Source organism: Colobus angolensis, unplaced genomic scaffold (genome assembly GCF_000951035.1).
Source record: "Colobus angolensis palliatus isolate OR3802 unplaced genomic scaffold, Cang.pa_1.0 Scaffold292, whole genome shotgun sequence".
Taxonomy (NCBI): Eukaryota; Metazoa; Chordata; class Mammalia; order Primates; family Cercopithecidae; genus Colobus; species Colobus angolensis.
Genome location: NW_012116177.1, coordinates 922,868 through 929,105, shown reverse-complemented (window position 1 = coordinate 929,105; position 6,238 = coordinate 922,868). Strand labels below are relative to the sequence as shown.

The 6,238-nt window shown below is 42.3% G+C and overlaps 1 protein-coding gene across 2 annotated transcripts in view; it reads right to left on the bottom strand.

The window, feature by feature from the left end:
- The window catches only part of ACVR1 (activin A receptor, type I), a 155,637-nt gene that overhangs the window by 137,708 nt on the left and 11,691 nt on the right, over positions 1-6,238 (bottom strand). Inside the window, exon 1 of one of the 2 annotated variants that reach the window (XM_011949191.1) lies at positions 1,647-1,771. The exons of the other annotated variant lie outside the window; for it this stretch is intronic. The gene's annotated coding sequence lies outside the window, so the exon portion shown is untranslated. Of the gene's footprint in view, positions 1-1,646; positions 1,772-6,238 lie in introns of those variants that run through there. 2 annotated transcript variants of the gene reach the window in all.

The window sequence follows — 6,238 nt, the reverse complement described above, 5'->3', positions numbered from 1 at the left end:
TGGCCAGGCTGGTCTTGAACTCCTGACCTCAGGTGATCCCCCAGCCTCAGCCTCCCAAAGTGCTGGGATTTACAGGCCTGAGCCACTGCACCTGGCCTATTTTTAATTTTTTAAATAGAGATAGGGTCTTGCTATGTTGCCCAGGCTGGTTTCCTACTCCTGGCCTAAAGCAATCCTCCTGCCTCAGTCTCCAAAAGTGCTAGAATTACAAGCATGAGCCAGCATGCCCTGTCTGTTTTTCTTCTGACAACCCACCAGACAGCTCTACTTGGACATCCCAAGTCCTCTCAAATACAGCCTGTCACCTTGCTGCATTCCCCACACCTTCCTGCTCTGTTATGCGATTGTCAGAGGCATTTGAATCAGAGCAACTCCATCTTGAATAGGGACTGAGTAAAATAAGGCTGAGACCTACTGGGCTGCATTCCCAGACAGTTAGGCATTCTAAGTCACAGGATGAAATAGGAGGTCGGCACAAGATGCAGGTCATAAAGACCTCACTGATAAAACCGGTTGCAGTAAAGAACCCAGCCAAAACCCACCAAAACCAAGACGGCAAAGAGAGTGAACTCTGGTCATCCTCACTGCCATGCTCCCACAATGACGGTTTACAAATGCCACAGCAATGTTAGGAAGTTACCCTATATGGTCTCAAAAGGGGAGACATGAATAACCCACCCCCTGTTTCGCAAATAATTCAGAAATAACCATAAAAATAGGCAACCAGCAGCCCTTGGGGGGCTATGCCTACAGAAGGGCCATTCTTCCTTTACTTTCTTAATAAACTAGATTTCACTTTATAGACTCACCTCCAATTCTTTCTTGCGTGAGTCCAAGAACCCTCTCTTGGGGTCTGGATTGGGACCCCTTTGCAGTAACATGATCATCATGTACCCCCAGGTTGCCTGCAGTAATCAGATTCTCCTTTTTCTACTCTATTCCACCCTACAGACCACATCAGTCACCACATCTCATGGGCTCAGACTCCCAAACAGCCCTGAAATCTGCAATATCGTTTCCAGCCACACCACTCACCAAATAAGCTCCAGCCCCCTAATTTTTGCCCACACTTCGATTACTCCCCTAAGTGTTTCCCAAAGTGTGGAACATGTACAACTGGTGGTTGCCTCACATGCTGCTAGGTGATTCTTCAACTTTTTTTTTTTTTGAGACGAAGTCTCGCTCTGTCACCCAGGCTGGAGTGCAGTGGCCGGATCTCCGCTCACTGCAAGCTCCGCCTCCCGGGTTCACGCCATTCTCCTGCCTCAGCCTTCCAAGTAGCTGGGACTACAGGCACCGCCACCTCGCCCGGCTAGTTTTTTGTATTTTTAGTAGAGACGGGGTTTCACCGTGTTGGCCAGGATGGTCTCGATCTCCTGACCTCGTGATCCGCCCATCTCGGCCTCCCAAAGTGCTGGGATTACAGGCTTGAGTCACCGCGCCCAGCCTATTTTTTTTCTTTTTAATGGTCGTTTTTTGTATTATATATTAAAATAAATTCTTAAGTAGCATTTCAAGACTACGTTTTCACAGGCATAATTGCTTTGGACAAACTTTCATGACGTCTGAATAACCTGAAGACTTTTTGAAAAGTCTCCCTCATACCCCAAGGGCCAATGCATACCCCAGAACAATTAAATCACAACCTCATGAGGTGGGCACAGGCTCAGGTCTGGAAACTCCCCAGGTGCTTCCAATGCAGACAAGTTAGGGGACCAGTCCATGAAAATGAGACTAAAACAGGAATTGAAGGAAAGAAGGCTGAGCCCACCTAAAGAAAATAAAGTAAATAGTAATATATGTGGTAAACTGCTAGGAAGGGTACCCAACTCCACCCCAGTTTGCCCAGTTTAGCAGTGAAAGTCTGGCATCCCAGGATCTCCGCTAAACCTGGACAGTCAGTTACCCTACTCAGATAAGGCAAAGTGTCTAAGGTTTAGGAAGCAGCGCTAGCATTTTCCACAATGAGTTCAGCAGAATGCTATCCACCATCCCTAGGGTATTAACAGCTGTGAGGCTACAAAGAGTTCCACTGTGGAATAAATGTGGAACACCCTAGGGATATTCCAGGATAAGTGGTTAAGTTAATGGTTTTCTTCAAAGTTAATTTCTCAAAACTTTCAATTTACTATGATACTTTATATTGTCTGAGAGAAGAATATAATATCCTGCATTTTTCAAACTTATTTGAGGACCTTTTTGGGTGAAGCACCTTATATACAATTAAGGTTTCAAGAAACATTCTTGGCAGATGCTACTCTATATGTACTTCCAGACAATTTTTAGAAAATATAAATCTGATAATGTCACTTCTCCATTATCAACTTTTTGCTAGAAAAAAAAAAATCCAATCTCCTTTGCAGGTGGTCTACTTTCCAAGCTCTCCCATCTTTTACCCCTTCCTATGCTCAAGTCCAGTGTTTCTCAAACTTTTGGAAGCATTCAGATCACTGGGGGATATTGTTGCAAAGCTGATTCTGATCCAGCAGGATTTCAGGCAAACCTGACACTCTTTATTTCTATTGATGCCATCACTGCCGACCCAAGGACCACACGCTGAGTAGCAAGGTTCTAGCCAAATTCAGTTTTAAAGGTTGCTGTCTCTACTGAAAGCCTCTGTGCCTAGAAGGTCCTTTCCCTACCTGATAACATCCTACTTAACTTTGAAGATACTCAAGAACATCCGTTCCCTGAGATGACCTCCAGTGCCCTCAAACAGAACTGTACATCTCAATTTTACGTTTAGACCTCTAATGTGGCGCTTCACTCTGCTGTACGTTGGCTATTTCTTTTTCTGCCTCTGCCAAGCTGAGCTCTCTGACAGTCTTTCTGTCTATACTCTCAGTGCCTAGCACACAGTAGCTACTTAATAAATCTCTATGGAAGGATAGAATGGCCATGAAAAGGAGATAATATGTGAACTTTGTTGAAGGAGACGTTCAGAAAATAAGGATGTTATGCAACACCAAGTCTGTCAGTTTGGAGTTATGTGGTTGGGGACCTTCAGCAGGAGACAGAATGAGATTCTACGCTATCACTGCATAGAGTCCTATCACAAAGGAATAGCAGCACACATTTTTTATACTATAGAAAAATAAAATAAAATTCCCAGGTTTCTTGACATGAAAACTAAATCCAGGTAATCTTCTGTTTAACATTTAACAGACGAAAAATCAACAGGCACAGTGGGAAATGAACCACCATTTCACCTCTAAATCTGTGTTCATCCACTTTATGGAGAATCCTTCTGACAATTCTAAGTTTAAACAAATCTTTGTGAAAAGAGTATTCCAGCAGGTTTAATGTAGTCACAGCTGTCAAAATCATGGGCAATGCATCACACTTAAGAGTTGAAAATGTGTCAATAATTATAATTACACACTTGTAGCAGGTCTAATATACTTTCACCACCCTTCAACTTCAACTGATGTGAAATTAAAGCCAGTTTCTTAAAAGTGCAACTCTTAGATCATAATTTAATCCTAAAGTAGATATAAAACCTGTCACACTACAGAGATACAGTACATTTTACTCAAGAGGAGAAAAGGCCACGATCTTGTAATATATCATTTTAGGTAAGGTGACCACCTTTAATGTGGAAAGGGTAAAATACATTATCAAGGTGACATAATCTTCAATATTTACTTCACCCATTTGTATTTAAAGATTGTCTCTTCAAAATTACGCGTGACCCACAGCACAGAGGTAACAGCTAAAATTTAGGATTATTTCCTACCAATCTTTTTTCCTCTACATCCATATATATATATGTTAACTACAAATCTGAAAGTGTACTATGTTTTATGTTTATGTTTATGGAACTGTACTACGGAACTGTACATAATTTATATGAAAGGAATTATACTATGTTTTTAGTGTCCTGCTTTTTCCACGTAATATTATGTGTACTCTCTACAATATTATGTGTACTCTCTACGGTCATTCATTCATTGCAACAAGTTATGTGTGCCTCCTATGCATAAGACAGTATAGTAGGCACAGGATAAACACACACACACACACACACACACACACACACACACAGAGTACAAAATAGACATACCTTGTATTTACTGATAATATATATAAGGTAGTATATGTAAGATACGGAAAATAATTAAGGCTCAAACTAGATGGAATAGCCAACAAAAGCCTCTTTGAAAAGGTAACTACCTTTAAAATGAGATCTGTCTCTGAAAATTCATCAAAAATAGTGTTTTTAGTAATTACATAAAATTCCATTCTGTGAATATATGTAAACCTAACCTCTGCTGTAAAACATTTACCTTTTTTTTTTTTTTTTCAGAGAGAGTCTTACTCTGCCGCCCAGGCTGGAATGCGGTGGCATGATCTCAGCTCACCGCAACCTCCATTTCCCAGGTTCAAGTGATTCTCCTGCCTCAGCCTCCCGAGTAGCTGGGATTACAGGCATGCGCCACCACGCCTGGCTAATTTTTTTGTTTTTAGTAGAGACAAGGTTTCACCACGATGGCCAGGTTGGTTTTGAATTCCTGACCTCAGGTGATCTGGCCTCCTCTGCCTCCCAAAGGGTTGGGATTACAGGTGTGAGCCACCATGCCTGGCCTGTAGAACAGTTAAATTGTTTCTTTCTTTCTCTGTTTTTTTTTTTGTTTGTTTGTTTGTTTTTTTGGTTCCCTACACTACACCTAGTTGAATACATTTATATAGTTAAAAAGATTTAGGCGCCGGGCGCGGTGGCTCAAGCCTGTAATCCCAGCACTTTGGGAGGCCGAGACGGGCGGATCACGAGGTCAGGAGATCGAGACCATCCTGGCTAACATGGTGAAACCCCGTCTGTACTAAAAAATACAAAAACCGAGCCGGGCGACGTGGCGGGCGCCTATAGTCCCAGCTGCTTGGGAGACTGAGGCAGGAGAATGGCGTAAACCCAGGAGGCGGAGCTTGCAGTGAGCTGAGACCCGGCCATTGCACTCCAGCCTGGGCGGCAGAGCGAGACTCTGTCTCAAAAAAAAAAAAAAAAAAAAAAAAGATTTAGGCAGGGCGCAGCAGCTCAGATCTGTAATCCCAGCACTTTGGGAGGCCAAGGCTGGTGGATCACCTGTGGTCAGGAGTTCAAGACCAGCCTGGCCAACATGGCAAAACCCTGTCTCTACTAAAAATAAAAAAATTAGCTGGGTGTGGTGGCACATGCCTATAATCCCAGCTACTCAGGAGGCTGAGGCATGAGAATCGCTTGAACCCAGGAGACGGAGGATGCAGTAAGCCGAGATCACGCCACTGCACTCCAGCCTGGCAACAGAAGGAGACTCCATTTCAAGAAAAAAAAGAGAAAGAGAGAGAGAGAGAGAGATTTAGTAAGTGATTTTCCTAAAATGAGTAACTAAGGGCTCAAAAATTTTCCAGAAGAAATGCATTTACATTAACAACCCAAATTCCAAGTCTTTTAACTTGGAATCCAAATACACTGCTTAATGTTGCAGGAGCAAATTCTTTTTTTTTTTTTCCTGACCTCGTGATCTGCCCACCTCGGCCTCCCAAAGTGCTGGGATTACAGGCGTGAACCACCATGTCCAGCCTTACAGGAGCAAATTCTAAAGAAAAAATGCAGTATGGGAAATAAACATAAATTTATATTAATTTTTTTTGAGACGGGGTCTTTGTCACCCAGGCTGTATGGGATACAATGGCACAATCATGGCTCACTGCGGCCTTGACCTCCCTGCTCAAGCAATCCTCCCACCTCAGCTTCCTGAGTAGCTGGGACTGTATACAGGTACATGCCACCACATCTTACTAATTTTTTAAAAATGTTTTTGTAGAGACACAGCCTTACTATGTTGCCCAGGTTAACCTCAAACTCCTGCACTCAAGGAATCCTCTTGCCGTGGCCTCCCAAAGTGCTGTAATCACAGGAGTGACCCACTGTAACCACACTGGACACCGCGGTTGGCCAAATGCCCATGAAATTTTGTTTACTTGGGTTTCAGTTTTTAAATAGATCTAGCTTGATAATCACCAGGAAATCCAATCATCTTTTTACACAATACTGGCTAAATATCTCAAAATTTCCAAAAATTCCTATTTTACCTTCACATGACAAAATATCAAAAGCTCAAAAGATCAAATCCAAAAGATCAATTCAAAAGATCAAAAGCTACCTCTTCTGGTCTGTTCCAAAGTCATAAATAAAATTTTGCTGTTTCTTAAAAACTGTCTATCATAGCCCTACTGCTTTTTTTTTTTTTTTTTTTTTTTT